The 18,446-nt window shown below is 44.9% G+C and overlaps 2 long non-coding RNA genes and 1 pseudogene across 2 annotated transcripts; all 3 read right to left on the bottom strand.

Annotated features, from left to right (window-relative positions):
- Positions 1–18,446, bottom strand: part of LOC122940390 — a 1,294,760-nt pseudogene that overhangs the window by 1,074,599 nt on the left and 201,715 nt on the right.
- Positions 676–14,453, bottom strand: LOC122940502. The gene is made up of 3 exons (XR_006390326.1): positions 14,393–14,453; positions 790–939; positions 676–709 (listed from the first exon to the last, which is right to left on the bottom strand). It is a non-coding gene; the product is annotated as an uncharacterized LOC122940502 (long non-coding RNA).
- LOC122940490 lies at positions 14,480–14,956 on the bottom strand. The gene is made up of 3 exons (XR_006390314.1): positions 14,899–14,956; positions 14,590–14,769; positions 14,480–14,516 (listed from the first exon to the last, which is right to left on the bottom strand). It is a non-coding gene; the product is annotated as an uncharacterized LOC122940490 (long non-coding RNA).

The raw sequence follows: 18,446 nt of genomic DNA, 5'->3' as shown, positions 1-18,446 counted from the left end.
TATGTGCTTCCTGCCCCTGGCCACAAAGCACTGAGGGAAGGGGGGTCCAAGCTGAACTCTTGCACCAGGACACATGAGCCTTTAGCTACGCCCCTGAATATTATATCATACTCTATGCAAGTAAGAAGGATGACTTGCATCTACATGTGCTAGAATAGAATCCGTGGTATGATCTTGGTACTGCCATTCTGACAGTAAGGAGACACCAAGAGACTACACCCTAGACTACAAAACCTTTGAAGATAATGATGCATCTCCTGGTGTTCATGTTCAAGCTGACAATCCAAGCACAACTTTGGTTGACCATTTGTAGTATTGCATGGTCCCGGCATAAGACTTCTCAGAAAACTGTTGTGCCACTCTTGTGCAACCACAAAAGATCTGCAGCAGTTGACAGAGGAGGCCATTTTAATAGTCTATACAGGCAGAAAATAGTGAGAAGATCCAGACAACATGTAACGTCTATGGTCAGCTGTAATCCTGCCATCTCCATCTTTCTCATTATACAAGGATAAAACATATAATACTGGTGGATAAAACAAGACTGAAGACAAGATCTTCACAGCCTTCTACAGATCATAGGGAACATTTCATGAGACCTTATCTCCATCTACCTGATCATCCTGTGGGACATTGTGATGTTCTTCTGAACCATCCTGTAGAAGAAGAGGACTGGGACATCTCTCCGGTGTTCTTATCTCTTCCTTTACTGAGGGAAACACATCTGTATGAATTCATTCCTTACATACAGATAATGAGAGGATGTGTGTATTTAGTCATGTCTATTACCTGGTGATATGAGGGGCCGGGGATCCTCCATCATGATGTCCTTATATCCATCAACCTGATCATCCTGTGGTACATAGTGATGTTCTTCTGAATTATCCTGTTTAAGAAGAGAACTGGGACATCTCTCGGGTGTTGTTCTCTCTTCCTTAACTGTAGGTGTTGCAGAATCAGGATTAGATCGGATGGTCAGCCATGTTGTCTTAGGTATACATCTTGGGGCACATTTGTTTTAGGCACAGGTCTTAACAAAGCCCTAAGCTGGCGGTGGTTCCGCCGAAGTTATGAAGAGGCGCAGGCCTCTCCATAACTTCAGGGCTTCCAGCACCAGTTCTAAATGTAAGACGGCTTCCAAGTTATCTTACATTTAGACCTTTTTCTAGACCTGAAACATTTGTAGAAAATGGCAAATAAGACAGGCCTGCCGGCCCGTTCCCTTCCCCGCCCACTGCACACCGACAAATGTAGACCTGCCGTCCCCCCATTGCACCGACATCTGCGCCTGAAATATGTCTAATTTAGGCTTATTTCAGAATAGTAGAGGGCCCCCCTTGTGTTTACACCTCAAAAAGGAGCTTAGCTAAAGAGTTAATCACCATTTTGAAGTGAATACTGAGTACTTTTAGTACTGACTGAAGGGTTAAACAGAATTAGCTGTATAATCTGTATGAAGGACAAGAGGTTGGGTGACATCATATTGAAGGGTGACCATGTATACATTTACCTCCTGTCTTTATAAGGAAAAGTTTCTAGTCAGCATTATTATAATGAGAGCTGCAGCTATTCTTGTATGTATGCATGGATGTATATAAGACCCTGTACAACAAGCAATAAATAGAACTGTTTCTGACATCATACTGCATCTGTCATTGACACGTTCTCCGGGCGCCTGTCTTCGGGGACAAAGAAAGGAATCACGGTGCATAGAGAAGGATAATACTCTTTCAGCTGGGGGCTCGTCTTCGGGATAGAAAACACAGGAATTCGGTAAGTATTGGAATATTCCTGTCTAAAGACTGGGGACATTCCGATGCTTTCCGTAAAATTTTCTGTTACTTCTATTTTGAATCCGCTTTAGACACTCTGAAAGAATGCTGGAAGCTACCTTTAGGGTAGGTAGAATATTGGAAGCTACCTTTAGGGAAGGTAGAATGATTAGAAGCTATCTTTAGGCAAGATAGTGTCTGTCTTTAGGGAAGATAGACTGTAAATAGACTCCTGGCCAGGTCACACAGATACTTTAGGGAAGTATTTTATAGCTATATCTTTTAGGGAAGGATATACCAGAGGTAGTCTTTTGGGAAGACTTCATATAGTGTCTGCACCTTGATTTCTTTTGTCACCCCCTGTCTGTTGCTTCTTTTCTGTCGCTTTCTTATGCTTTCTGTTATGTTCTGATGTTATAAAGCATTAAGTAATTTTTTTATGCTGAAGGTAAGCAGCAATTGATATTGTGACAAATGTACTAACTTTATTGTGTGTGTCCTGGATGACCTTCTAACCCAGCAACTGGTGAAAGCAAGTAACTATTTTAAGGGATTATACTACCTGACGATTGTAAAGGACGTTGTGCATAGATTCTGTACGGCCAGCCCTGGGGTCAATTTAGCTCTGCCTCCATCTCAATTAAGTTATATGACATGGGTGCACAGCAAGGAAAGGTCTCTCCACCCCCTCGGAATGTAGGTGAAACGTGTAAGGATTATGTAGCCCGGGTCTGTGGGACTGATTATTGTTTCGTTGCTCCCTGGGTTGATAATCTGGCAGTATGGACAGAGTGAATAAAGAGTATAAATTCGTTCCCTCGGGAAGGGGCTGATGACACCTTCCATATGGATATGGTGAGATGGGTTGTGTTTGAGTGACACTGAAGCTTACCCATATTATGGTCCAGACCTCAGTGGGACATACAGTGTATGAAGTCAAGTAGGGAAAATTGCCTTACTTTAGCACCATAATGGTATGATGGACCAAATAAAGGTTCACAAGCAGAAGGCAGGGAACCAGTAGGGATATATATAATGAAACATGAGTTAAATAAAGAATTGACAAGGAGTTCACTCTAGAAGCCCCCTCCTCCCTATTTAGGAAATATCCCACAGATATCTCATTCCCTTCCAAAAGATGACTTAGATTAAAAAGTACTTTGAGGCCCAGGCATTATTGAATTGTCTCAAAAGGGAAAAAGATAGGAGGAGAAGAGCTGACACTCTAGAGTCCTTTTACAGTATACACTTCTTCTTCAAAGCATCTGTTGGGAGATAGTTCAGACGCTGCCCGCGGCTCCCTGCCCCCCTTCTCCTCATGTCCATTACATACACAAGGCTTCGAGTAACAGCAGTGAAGGGAGGGGGGGGGGGGCTCCTGAGCTAAAAATGCAGTTTCTGACAGTTTGGGATTGACCAGTTGTTGTCCTGGAGATACGAGAACATGTAGAATACAATTCACACATTTCTAACACTAGAGATGTCATTTCTCCCATGCGCCTTAGATCACAAAAAATGTTTTCCCAAACCTGAACATATACCTCCTCATGATGAGGACAGTGACCTTGAGGAACAGTTCACTTTTATGACTGTAGGGGTCACCTTGTTAAAGGAACCTATTGACGTAGTTGATATTAATAAGGTTGTTATTATACCTATAGCCCCTGTGGTTCCAGACGTACCATCTCTGCTATCAGCTATTCCTGCTATGCAGAGTTTTTCTCTGTTATTGATTTGATGAATGCATTTTTTTTTCTGTCCCAGTTGACAGGGAGACACGGACACTTTTTGCTTTCACATTTAGATTTCGCCAGTATACTTGGTGTAGAATGCCTCAGGGTTATGTGGACTCTCCAGTAGTCTACTCCATTGTCCTCCAAATTGGACTGCCCCTCATGGTTCTGTCCTTCTACAATATGTGGACGATCTCCTCATATGTAGTTCTACTCGGGAGGCCTGCCAGGCAGACTGTGTTCGTTTACTACTGTGGCTATGTGACAGTGGTCACAAAGTTTCTAGGAAGAAATTACAATGGTGTATGGACAGTGTTGAGTATTTGGGCTTTGTTCTCAGTAAAGGTGAGAGAAGAATCAGCCATGCCAGAATTACCGCCATCCTGGGTCTGCCCCGCTCACAAACCAAGAAAGACATGTTGACCTTTCTTGGCATGATTGGTTACTGCCGCCAATGGATTGCTGATTGTTCCTACTATGATAATATTCTGAGACAAGCCACTAATACTGAGATGCTTGACTCCATTAAATGGTCTGATGACATGTTACAAGCTTTTTTTTAAATCAGATAATCTTTTATTATCAAATCTTTTTTCCCGTTTTCATCATCAAATGACAGTCAAATCAAATCAAATATTCGGTCATCAAAAGACAGCATGTACAAAAGACAAGAGTACAAAATATTACATATGCACATTTTACATAATATACTTCCTATGACCATATGACATCGTAGGAATATACACATTAGATCCAGATCTTTATTCATCTAATTGTTTTCTCCCTCAACAAACATCCTTATAAACAGCCCCCCCCCCACCCCTCCCAAACATTCCAAGAGCAGGCCATCATTGCAATAAGAGCATAACTACCTCCAGATTCCATGTCTCCTCATTCTATCGGCACCAGTTCGATTGGACTCAAAAAACAATACAGGCTATGAGCCCCAAGTAAGTAGACTCCCACACAGACATAGCACTCAGTCCACATTCACATATCACACAGCAGACGCCAACAGTCATACACCACACAGTCCACCAAACACCAGGATGTACACAGTCACTTCCCCAGATCAGCCTTACCGGGCAATCAAAGCACTCCTCGTCAATGCTAGCCAAGGACTACAGCATCCCGATCTATCTATCCAGCTACCCCAAATAGCCTCAAATTTAGACAAGCATTTTCTTTTCTGGTACACACCCCTCTCAAGACGCACTACCACATTCATTCTAGCAACATACTCCGGTACTGCCGGGGGTATCCCCTGTATCCATTTTGCTGCAACAGTCTTCCTCGCCTGATAGAGCATCCTTTCTATTCCCGTAGCTACTGTAGACTGCAAATTGTCCTCTGGCAGTATACCCAGAATACATATTCTTGGATCCATTTTAAATTTAGTACTATGTACCTTGTTAATAAGATGTAGTATTGCTCTCCAATAAGAGGTCAATGAAGGGCATGACCATAACATATGCAGAAGATCAGCTCCGACGCTGCCACATTTCGGACAATTGGGACTATCCCTGCAACCCACTTTATGCAGAAATACCGGAGTCCTATATACCCTGTGCACTAGATACAGCTGGGAGAGACGTGCCGCCTCATTAAGAGATAGATCAGGAGTAAGCGCCACTATCTCTGACCATTGCGCATCTGTAAGCCCACCCAAATCTTTCTCCCATTGCTGCCTACATTTTAACGGATATCCCTTAAGAAAATCTTCTAGCAAGGCTTGATACATCACGGAGATTGCCCCTTTCACCGAACCAGCAGCCACCACCGTGTTTAGCGCATGAGTGGATGTGAACACTATTGGGGCCACTTTAGCCTGAGCGTCTAGTGCATGCCTGAGCTGAAGATATCTATAGAACTGCGAGGAAGGAAGCCCAAACTCCGAGCACAACTGTTGATATTGCTTCAATACCCCACCTGAGAAGATATGACCCAAATTCCATACTCCCTTGTTATTCCACCCAGAGAACCCAGTTAGACCTTCCAACTCTGGCAGTGCTGGGTTCCTCCAAATAGGCGAGATATTGACATATCCCTCTAATCCCAAGATATGTTTGGTTTTACACCAGACTTTCCTCATGAGCACTAGTATTGGGATACGCCCCACATCTTCCTTTACCCTACCTTCAATGGCCGTCAATGGGGGAGATCTATTCGATGCCCACTCCATCAATCGTCCACTCCTCATACCTGGGCTACCCCCCACTCCCCACCCCTTAAAATGCTGCAGTTGGGCCGATAGAAAATAGAGTAAAGGGTTGGGCAGAGCAAGTCCCCCTGCATCTTTGTTCCTCTGTAACGTCTCATACTTTATCCTCCCCCTATTACTTTTCCACAGAAAAAAACGAAACAGTCGTAAAATTTTGTGAAAGTAATGCACGGGAATCCAAACAGGGGAGTTGTGCAGGACATAAAGCAATTGCGGCATAAGGATCATTTTCAACAAATTTCCCCTTCCTATCATCGACAGAGGCAGTTTATGCCACACTGTGATCTTATGTTTGAATTTCTCCAACAAGGGTAGGAGGTTACTAGTAATATAATCTGCAGGGTTCATGGACACTATTACCCCAAGATACTTAAAGGATTGCACCACCTTAAGACCGGAGAAGACAGCAGAACGTGACGGTACTTGAGAGGATACTGGAAGAATAACTGACTTATCCCAGTTTACTAGTAATCCAGACTGGTCGCCAAACTGAGACACCACAGATATTACTGCATCCATATACTTTTCCAGATCGTTCACATATATCAATGTATCATCCGCATATAACGATACCCGCTCCTCCATTGAGCCCCGCAATAACCCACCAACAGAAGAAGTAGAACGCAGGATACATGCTAAGGGTTCAATGGCTATCGCAAACAATAACGGAGACAGCGGACAGCCCTGTCTTGTCCCCCTCTCCAAAGCAATAGTTGACGATAAATGCCCGTTAACTCGCACTCTAGCCCTGGGTTCACAGTACAAAAGTTTAACCCACTTCATAAAATCCAACCCGAAGCCCATTTTAGCCATGACCGCCCACAAGTAGTCCCACTCAACACTGTCAAAAGCCTTGGCAGCATCCAGAGAGACCACCGCGGCCCTGTTATCCGACACATCCCTACCCTCTAACTGGAGGTTCAGGAATAGCCTCCTAAGATTTAAAGCCGTAGACTTACCAGGCATAAAACCGGACTGATCATCATGAATAATGGTGTGAATAACTCTATTCAATCGGTTAGCTAGAATTTTTGCCAGGAGTTTGACATCAACTGTCAGGAGAGAAATGGGCCTATACGAATCTACCAAAGCTGGATCCTTACCCGGTTTGGGTATTACTACAACTATAGCCTCTCTCATGGAGGAAGGCAAAATACCTCTACCAAAAGCATGCTTAAATACTGCAAGCAGGTGCGGAAGTAGCAGTTCTCCATGTTTTTTATAGAATTCCCCAGGGAGACCATCCCCACCCGGTGCTTTCTCATTAGGCAAGGACTTTAGTGCCTCTTCCAATTCCTCCAACGTAATATCCTCCTCAAGGATCGCCCTATTCTCCTCAGACAGGACAGGCATGTCAATTCCCTCCAAATATCCAGACCTACAAGAATCAGTGGCGACCAGCCTGGACCTATAAACCTCCTTAAAATGTACATAGAATTCTTCCAGAATGTTCTCATTCCCCACCACCATTTGTCCATTCCCTCCCCTAAGTGAAGTGATGGAAGAAGGACCCTGCTGAGCCCTAGAAATCACAGCTAACAAATGACCTGCACTTTCACCTTCAGCGAAATACCTTTGGGTCGTAAACAACCGTTTATCCTCCGCTCTAGCCTGTATATGCTCCTTCAGAAGATTCTGGGCTTCCTTCCATCGCAGCTCCCCAGCTACCGTGGGCTGTGCAACATAATCAGCCTCTAAATGCGTAACCCGATCTGAGAGTTCCTTGTCCAGAGCACGACTTTTAGATTTTTTAATGCTGATATGTTTAATGTAAAGCCCCCTCACATATGCCTTCATAGCATCCCACACCACATCCAGAGACGTCGAGCCCACATTAATAGACAAAAAATCAGCCAAAGCCCCGGATATCACAGTACCAGTATCCACTATTGACAACCAGAACGGGTTCAGGCGCCAAATAGGTCTAATAACATGTGTCTGGGGACCTACTTCCAGAGTCAGCAATAGTGGAGAATGGTCAGATATGCTACGAGGTAGATACAAAATCTTCTTTGTCAGGGCCACTAAAGATAAGGATCCAATAGCCAAGTCTATTCTGGACAAGGAACCATGTGTGGTGGAATAACAAGAAAATTGACGTTGCGTAGGATACAAAGTTCTCCATATATCACATAGATCCACCTCTGACAACAAACGCGCCAGAGAAGTAGAAGCAGCGGGGCATGTTCCCAGCCCATTATGGAACTTATCCAAGGAGCCATTAAGATACATATTAAAATCCCCCATGGCCAGCAGCGGAATGGATGGGAACCTAGACTTGAAGGAGATAATTAGTTTCATAACTTCAGCTGAATATGGGGGGGGAACATACACCGCCGCCAAAACAATCCTGAAATGAAAAATACTACAACTCAGACACACAAACCTCCCACCATCATCAATACATGAGTCATACACAGTAAATGGTATAGATCTATGAACCAGGATGGTAACCCCCCTAGCATGTGTGGAGTGAGTAGAATGGTATTCATAACCTACCCACGCTCTGTGCGCCAAGTGCGTCTTATCCACATTTAAATGGGTCTCAGACAAACAAACAATAGCTGGTTGTACATCTCTCAGGGCATGAAATATTGCTGCACGCTTAGAGGCTTGTGACATGCCCCGCACATTCCAGGCTACTATGTTAACAGAAGACATCACGAACATATAGAATCAGATACAAGAACCAGTGTCGATAGATCCATACAAACCTCCCCCCTGAGGTAAATGCAAAAATAGAGCCTGCTCCCAAATTCCCACCCTCCCCCCCAACATTCGTAAACCTATTGTAAGTCATAAATCTGATGTATAGGGGTACACCATACACACACAAAGTGAACCTAACTGCCGCAATTAGTGGTATATGCACAAGAACACTGAAGCGTAGTACCCTATCACTTAGTGGCGCAGCAGCCTGGATAACTATAAGAACAAACCACTCAACCTCCTACCCTGCCCTATAAATACCTAAGCAGAATAGAAAAGAAACAACCGATTTTAAGGCAGTATATATAGCCGCCCTATCATATACGGAAACAACAGAGCGCTATACATGTATAGCTGGCAGTAAAAACCATCAGTAAGTAAACATTATAATAGAAAAAGTTCTATCAATAATATCACCAAGTCCTCAGGTATTGTTGCCACGCCGATCCTTCTCATGACTGTCCAGCCATTGACACGCTTCAGCCGGATCCTCAAACATGTGCGTGGACCCATGAGCCACAACCCGAAGTTTAGCCGGGTATAACATGGAGTAAGGCCATTGTAAAAGCCTCAGACGCCTCTTTACGTCCAAAAATTTCGCCCTCCTTTTCTGAATTTCTGCAGAAAAATCCGGAAACATCAGGATTCTACTACCAGCAATCTGGATGTCAGGAGTATCTCTGGCAGCTCTAAGAATGGCATCACGGTCTCTGTAATGGAGAACTTTAATCAGGAGAGGTCTTGGAGGCGCCCCCGGAGGTGGAGGCCGAAACGGCACCCTGTGGGCCCGCTCTATTGCAAACAGTGGGGATAGCTTTTCTTTGCCAACAGTGTCCACCAGCCACTTTTCCATATACGAAACTGGATCCGAACCTTCGGTGCGTTCCGGTATCCCAATAAAGCGCACATTATTGCGCCTCAGACGATTTTCCATATCATCAGACTTGGCTATCAGCAATGACACATTATGAATAACTCGCTGCAAGTCTCTCTTTACAGGTGGCAACTGATCCTCCATATCGCTGACGCGACCCTCGAGTTCTCCCACTCTCTCCTTAAATTGCCGCATATCCTGGCGGATTAATAAAACTTCCTCCTTGAGGCCTCCCATATTAGTATTCAGGGATGTGAGAGCTGCGCTGCACTGCGCTACCATTTTATAAACGTCCGCAATGGTAGGTTCAGGGACAGGCTCCGTCTCCGGTAGTAATGCTGGGCCCTCTCTCTGCTTTACAATCGAGGCGTAAGTAATTGCCTGCTGAGGCTCCGCTCCCCTCACCTCATCAGACACTGCAGTCTCAGGCTCCGGATCAGTAGCCGCGGCGGCCGGGGTGCGGGCGAACCTCCCCAGCTTTACCGCCACATCAGTGAGCTTCGCAGCTTGCGCGGCGCCATCTTGTTTGGACGGAGTGTCCGTGCCGCCGTCTTTACCCTCCTTTTCCCTCTGCTTCTGCCGGGTCATGATAGCACCAGGATATACCCCAGCATCCAGGGAGGCTTCAGTGTGCAGTCGGCTGTCTCTGGAGTTAGGCAGGAGGTGAGCAGACATGAAAATCAGGATTCTTTTCCAGGAGCTCTACGCCATGCGTCTTCCTACATCGGCAGTCAGGCCACGCCCCATGTTACAAGCTTTTAGTCATTTGAAATGTGCAATGGTTTCAAGTCCTGGTTTGGGCCTAACCGACTATGGCGTGATGTTTCACTTATTTGCCAGGGACAATTGTGAAACCATGGTAGGAGTCCTGGCGCAGGACCATGGAGGTAAATTCTGCCCTGTTGCTTTTTTCTCAAAAGTGGTTCCCGTACAGGTTTAGGGCATGCCTGCGTGTCTCCGGAGTTTGGCAGCCTGTGCGATGGTCGCTGAGATGGTCACGCCTATCACCCTAGGTCATCCCACCACTCTGCATGCCACACGATGTTCAGGCCCTATTGAGGAACATACATACGCAACATATGTCAGCACAAAGACTGAGTGGATATGAAGTTTTGTTGCTATCTAATCCTTAGCTTTATATCAAATACTCAGCACCCACGTTCGGTCCAATGGCTATACTGAATGCCCTACTTGGCTACAAGGGAGAGCAGGTTGATTTGCCTCCTCCCCATGCATGTACTGAACTTATACATGGACATACCTCACTTGGGCCTGACTTATAGTCCACTCCCATGGAAGGGGCACCTGATGTTTTTGTGGATGGATCCTGTTCCCACCCTAATGACAACACTTATCATGCAGGATACGCTGTGGTTCAGCTCCCTGATGTTATACTGGAATCGTGTCCTATACCTTTTCAGTCGGCCCAGGCTGCTGCACTGATTGCCCTCACTAGAGCTTGTTGTCTTTTTGAGGGGAAAGCTGTAAATGTTTACACAGATTCCAAGTATGCCTTTGGGGTTGTCTATGATCATGGGGTAATCTGGCAGAGGAGAGGTTTCATAGCTGCAGATGGGAGATGAATCTCACATTCCACCCTAGAACATGATCTCCTGGCCACCATCCACTTACCGAGCGAAGTTGCTCTTATCCATTGTAAGGCACATATTGGACTACAAACACACGTAGCTAAAGGGAATGCCCTGGCTGATCAGGCAGCAAAGGAGGCTGATATTAGGACGGCAATGACAGTTCAATGGCCCTCCCTTGTTCCAGACATTACCCTTACTGACAATCTATTGCTCAGCCTCCAGGATTTGGCTATCACTAGCGAAAAACTGGCATGGCAGTCGGTTGGTGCAGTACAAGACCCTAATATGGGTCTTCTCTGCAAAGAGGGGAAGCCAAGAATCCCAGTTGCAAGCTCCCCAATTTTAATTGCACAGTATCATGGCCATAGGGGAGCACAGGCAACCACTGACCTCATTCAGAGAGATTTTTTTATACCAGGCCTTAGATCAAAGGTACAATCTTATGTTTCGCGGAGTATTATATGTCTCAGAGATTAGGATGCAGCCTAATAAGAATACTGGTTACTCACCATTTGAGGTCCTAATGGGAAGACCCTTCCCCACCCCTTGGGGTCAAAGGCCCCTGTGATAGAAAAAGGGGATCTAGAAGTGGTACAAGCAGAGTATGTGAGGAAACTTATAGAAACTTTAGATCAAATTGAACAAGATATTGCTCGTGCCTCTCCTTTCTCTCCACAGGAACTTACGCATCCTTTCCAACCAGGAGATGTGGTGATAGTCCAGCGCCTGGCAAAAGGACGAAAACAGACTGAGTTCCCGTTTGGACCACCCACCCGAGTGGTAGCAGTCACCAGAACAGCGATTCTCACAGAAGAGGCTCCAATCTGGATTCACAATAGCAGAGTGAAAAGGGTCCCTGAGGCTTCTTCTCCGGTGACGGACAAAGATAAAGAGGGTGAAGCAGGTGTGAATTCCCTGAACAAAGAGGGGATCTCAGAAGACGTTTCCCTGAAAAGTGCCTTGCCACAGGCTGAAGATGATGACCCCACAATATTCTGGGAGATTTGTTTGTCTGCTGATAATTATTAGTCTGGCTTATTACTACATGTATTTATCACCCAGAGGAGATGAGTTTCTTCTGCGGTGCACCAAATAATCAGCCAGTATATAAAAGAGCTCAGGAGAAAGATCCCTTTGCTCCCGTCTCCTTTTATTCTGAACAGAATAATATAGTCAGGATGGCAAATGCCCTAAATGTTAGTTCATTGTGCCTTAAAGACTTACAGAGCCCACGGGATCTTATACAAACATGTGTTATTGCTGTGCCTACATCCGATGAATCCCTCCTTGAAGTCTGGGCGAAGGCGAACAATACACAATCTTTTATTCCCTTGAAGGACTTCTGTGGGGAGTGTCAGAAAATAGGAAATAGCAGGGATAATATTAGAATAACAACTATTAATATGACTACAGCAGAAACTTGTTTTACTTTTTCCCAGGATATGACTTTATATTGTGATAATAGAGACATAAAAAGTGGACTATATAGGAATAGTGTATATGATTATATTGATGACACCTGTAAAAAGAATAGTAGACTTGCTAGCTCCCTGAATAATTCCATGAGTTGTAATAAGACCATTGTGACTCCCAGTTTTATCTATAATATCATGCTCCCTAAAGGATGTTTTTTGTCTTGTGGTAACAGCACTTACAATTACATTCCTGCTAATGTTTTTGGAGGTCCATGTGCGTTTCCCAGGCTGACTTTGGCTCTTCCCAGTCAACCCCCTATCAGGAGAGCTTACAGATCAGTTACCAAGACTTTATTAGAAGACTGTGACTCTACTTTACCCCTTCTCAGCCGTACAGAATATATAAGTTTGGGCGCCTCTATATTAGGAGTGCCTGGACTGGCTATATAGAATACTCGTACTATAAATTCTATTGCCTTATCAGACATGCTTTTAGATATACAAGGCATAAGAGGAGTAGTGCTAGAAACTAGATTTGCTGTAGATTATCTGTTACTGAAACATAATATAGGATGTCAGGATTTTAAAGGAAAGATGTTGAGTCATTCTCTTGGTGGGACTGGTTATTGAGCTGGCTGCCGGATTTGAGCTGGTTTAGAACATTATTGATCAGTATTATAATTATTATTGCTTCCTTGATTGTTATATGATGTTGCATCCAATGTATCCCTTCCCTCATACAGATGTTTTGTGAAATGTGTCCAAAACTCACAGATCCTGGACAAGCATATGCTACTTACCTCTCTATGAGAGAGAAAAGATAAGTCATATTCATGATTTAAGAGGGGATTGAAGGGTTAAACAGAATTAGCTGTATAATCTGTATGAAGGACAAGAGGTTGGGTGACATCATATTGAAGGGTGACTATGTATACATTTACCTCCTGTCTTTATAAGGAAAAGTTTCTAGTCAGCATTATTATAATGAGAGCTGTAGCTATTCTTGTATGTATGCATGGATGTATATAAGACCCTGTACAACAAGCAATAAATAGAACTGTTTCTGACATCATACTGCATCTGTCATTGACACGTTCTCCGGGCGCCTGTCTTCGGGGACAAAGAAAGGAATCACGGTGCATAGAGAAGGATAATACTCTTTCACTGACTACTTTTGCAGAGAAAATAGAGGCCTTTAAGTAATCAATTAAAATTTTATGATGGGATGGTGACCTTTAGAAAGTAGATAATATTTGCACTAGAAGTGGAAGCCTTGGCCAAGATAAATGTATTTGTCTATTAAAATGAACCATTTACATGTTTATGATCAGGATCGATCCTCGGTGTTGGACCGGTGATAAATGAAAGAGCCGATCCTGGCTTTATGGACCATGGGGCTCTTTGGAGAGAAAAATGGAGATTGGTACTTGAATTGAAGAGGATTAATGGAAGGCCCCAGGAACAAATTCTTTATGCAACAAGAGATCGGGATAAGGAACTTTTATCCAATTAGCAGTTGTTGTCGGTGTAACTTGTGTAGATCTATGGTTACGTATGATAATGATGGAATCTGTGTGTAAAACACTGAAGTCTACGTACAGCGACACACTGTGGAAAACTGGAATTAAAATATGAATTATTCCCTTGTTCTCTGAGGTATAAAGGACGGTGTCCAGGACTTATAGCAGAGCGCTGCCTTTTACCATGGCTGTAATTCACTTCCATTTACCTCTTATGCCATAATCTGCCTACATTTTACATTGATTTCAATGAGGTCTTGCTGCTCTTCAGATTTCCATCAGAGATTTTAAGCCAAAACCAGGTGAAACTCTAAACACATAACAGATATGGAGGCTGAAATCCTGGTTTTGGCTAACAATCACTGATGGAAATCACTGACAAAACACTGATGTGTGAATGAGGCTTAAACAAAAGAATCTTCTGAAGAAGAAGTTGCTTCAAGAAGTTTTGTGTTGTTGTGGCCAATTTCCAACAGTAGGAAACACATCCAGTTACTGAATTAATCCCTTACATACAAATAACGAGAGGACGTGTGTATTTAGTCATGTCTATTACCTGGTGATGTGAGGGGCCAGCGATCCTCCATCATGACGTCCTTGTACTGATCTTTGTGTCCTTCTAAATACTCCCACTCCTCCATGGAGAAATAGACGGTGACATCCTGACACCTTATAGGAACCTGACAACACAATGATACAGTCATCACCCAGATCCCTTCATAGTGTTCCTGTATAATGTCCCAGCAGTGTCACCTCTCCAGTCAGCATCTCAATCATCTTGTTGGCGAGTTCTAGGATCTTCTCTCTGTTGATTTCCTTATGTATCAGGGGGTGAGGTGGAGGCCCCATGATTGGGCTCAGGATTCTCCCCCATCCTTCAGACACAGGGTTCTGACAGCGCTCACTAGAGGTCTTCTTCAGTACTGTGTAGTCCTAGTTATGGAGAGACACAGTAATAAATATCACTCCATACATCCCCAGAGTCTCTCACCTCTCCAGTCATCTCCATCTGTTAGTAACATAGATAAGATGATGTAATGTGACATCATCAGAATCTCTTACATCTCCAGTAAGCCGGAAAAGGATCTCTAGGGTGAGATTTATTATACTCTCCGCCATCTTGTCCCTGTCCATCCTTGTCGGGTCAATCAGGAGAAGGATCTTATATAGAAGATATCCACTGAGCGGATCCTATATTGTAGGAACCTGAATGGAAAGAAGATGAGACGATGGAAAATCCTACAAAATCTCATGTAAAATACAATAACTGGAGATAAGAGGAGACATCGGAGGAGATAATAAAGTGTAGATGTTGTGTTCTCTCTTTTTATATGGATCGAAACATGTGTGAGGTCAAGGCAGTTTCATGATATGTCATAAAATCCAATATATATAAAATACAAAACATAAGTTGATCAACAAGTCATAAAACTGGGAATAGAAAAAAAAAAACAACATAGAATAAAATTAAGATGCATAGCGAATGAACCCTGGAATGAAGATCACATTAGCCCTTTTACACTACGTGTCTATTTTATTCTACTGTATATTTTTTTATTCACAGTTTTATGACTTGTTGATCAACTTGGATGTTTAGTATTTTCGATATATTGGATTGTATAATCTACATCATTTGTAGGTTTAATTTGTTGGTATATAGAACAACTGAAAAAAAACGCAGGGTGTGCATTGTGAATGACTAGAATACTACAAAAACAGCCTGACACAGTCCGGCCTAGGTTCTGATATCAGCACAGCTCCGGATAGGGAGCGATTGGTCCCTCATTTTTATACTATTGCAACCACTGAGGAAGAAAACGTACAGTTTCGAAATGCGTCTGCTGTAACTGTATTAATCCATTGAGTGCAATTGCGGCACCAACCTATTGAGAGGAATAAACTTATCCTTCATACCATTCTGGACACTGGGACAGCAGAAGTTGGCGCTCCCGTATCACTACTACACACACGCAAGTAAGTGTGCTGGCACATGAGAGAACCATAGGATCCAGCAGCGAATACAGTACCCCGACTGACATTGGACGTTAAATACGTAGAGCCAGCGAGATACGGTATGGTCACTGGTTCCCAAGGCGTGACGTTATGCCCTCCTGGAGGAGCGGGTAAGGTCAGTTTTGGTACAGTTTACACCGCTGCCTCCTGTCCATGCGGGCCCAGAGAGGCAGTGGGTTGGAGACACTCGCTCACAACCCAGATGAGCTGAGAGAGCTTTTTTACTGCTCCAGTGAAACAGCGCGTTCTCAGCCTGGGTATACTGCCACCAGTTTCTTGTTTGATATAAGCCTGGTCCACTAACGGGATTATATAGGGTGTAGGAAGCGCAAGGGGCAGTCATTGATGGAAGCTATGTGTCACAGAGATTCATGGCCTCTGTGAGGTAAGAGACGGTAATTTTAAGTATCAGAGGCAGCTAGTGCCGACTGACACTGTTTTGTTGTTAGTATGGCTCCTGACGAAGCCTACGTGGCGAAACACGTGTCGAGGTTGAAGCAGTGGGGGAGTCGTGTTGGTAGCTGGATCAGGGTGGGACGAGAGGTTTGCAGTTCATTGTTATATGCCATCTTTATTAGTAGTACTGCACCGTCCATTGACACCTCACAGCATCCCCGGACAGAGGTTGTGAGCAATAGTCAGTAGTTGTTTTATACCAGGGGATCAGCATTCGCACCCGCAACTACACTTTTGCTCACGGCCTCTGGTAAATTGTTGTTCTCTGCTGGGTATGGTCACATTATCCCCCATTGTGATTCTCCACATTGTATAGCCCCTTGTGGCTCAGTCTCCATGTCCTGTCCCATTTGAGCAATACCTGTAATGATCATGTGATTTATATTGAATAAAATGAGATTTTTTACCTTGAAAAAATCCTTGCTCTTTTTTTTGTACAAAATGTAAAGCCGATCCGGGCTGGCTTTTACTGGGAGTAGCCAAAGTGCTGGGTCTTTTTTGGCCTATACAAAACCCAGCCAGCAGTCTCAGCTGGGTGTGATTTATTCTCCATCTGACAGAGAAGCTGTGTTTTGGGACCTGCGATTTTGTGCCATGCTAAAGGCCTGAGAGCCGCATGCCGGGAAACAGGCCCCTAAAGCCTGCTGTGGACTGCAGATGGAAAACTGCTAACCTATGGACATTGCATGGTGTGAACAAATACCAAGACTGTGAACCGTGATTGCCTCTATACTTTGTCCGCTAGCCTGTCTACCAGAGCAAAACCCCACAATTGCTGTCGAATGTGGGCAAATGCAGTGAGGCAGGCTTGAGGGCCGAAAAGTTTTTTTGTTTTTCCCGGGCACAAGTGCATGTCCTACATTAAGCCAGCAAGGTTACGACCCGTGTCCCCTGACAAAATGGAGGCAGTCGTGAAAACCCTCGTGGAGGCTAACTTGAAGCAGCGGGAGGCTAACATGCAGCAGCAGGAAACTAAACCAGTTGCTATTACAACATGTCACGGCGTTGCAAGTGGCCAGAGCGTCCAAGAATGTTCACGATGCTCGGAAAGCTGTCTGTGTGGCGATCCTTAAAATGTCCCGCCCGGATGATGTCAAACCTATATGGCGATGTTCAAAAAGGTGGCCGTAAGGGAGAAGTTATCCTGAGACCAGTGAGCTCAGGTCGTCGCTCGGTTCCTGGAGTCTGAGCCCCAGCAAGTGTTTTTTGATATTCCCGATGATCAAGCGAACGACTAACCGACCGTAAAATGTGAGATCCTGGCAAGACTGGTGGTGAATGTATTGGTCCGTGCTCAGCGGATGCACCAGTGGGAATTTAACTCTACTGAACTCGCCAGACCACAATATTATGACCTGCTACACCGGTTGCAGCCTGATATATTGACTCCCACTGCTATGCTGGACCATCTGTTGGCAGATGTGTTTTGGAGGGCTTTCCCGTACCCTCTCCAGCACTGGATCAGCCAGGTGTCTCCTGGTGATGCCTTAGAGATGGTCGACCTGGTGGAGCGCTACAAGGCCACCAGAAATCTGCAGGGGGGTTCTTTTGGTATGGGGCCGTCAAACCCAGGAAATCTCCACACCAGACCCGGCGGCCGGTGCCAGCCAAACACACCAGGCCCGGTGGCCGGTGCCAGCCGAACACGCCCTGGATGCATCCCCTGCAGACCCAGCCACGGTGGTTTGCTGGCGGTGTCACGAGCCTGGACACATAAGTGCTGACTGTCCCCATCAGTGTGAACCCATGGATACAAATTATGGCTACCGCCACTCACTGTATGCCAGGAAGCTGTGTGCTGCAGGTACCTCAGAGACTGTAGACAATAGCCACCTGTGGCAGGTGGAAGTGGGGGACACTCTGGCGGTGGCACTGCTGGATTCAGGGAGCCTGGTGTCCCTGGTAAGAGCTGCCCTGGTTCGGCCCGTAGAGTATACTGGCCGAAGGGTCGGCGTTGTGTGTATTCATGGTGTTGTGGAAAAATTATTGTTCGCCGTATGGTCACCATCTATCCTATGGAGATGCGCAGATTCGTTCGCATCGCGCAGAAACTCGCACAATGGTCTGGTCATCCCGACCAGTAGCTGATTTGTGACCGGCCTGGTATTACTGCAGGATGGTGCCAGCTGAGGCGGGAGGGA

This window comes from Bufo gargarizans, chromosome 6 (assembly GCF_014858855.1).
Source record: "Bufo gargarizans isolate SCDJY-AF-19 chromosome 6, ASM1485885v1, whole genome shotgun sequence".
NCBI lineage: Eukaryota > Metazoa > Chordata > Amphibia > Anura > Bufonidae > Bufo > Bufo gargarizans.
The sequence above is the reverse complement of the archived record's forward strand: the minus strand, read 5'-3'. Positions and strand labels throughout refer to the sequence as shown.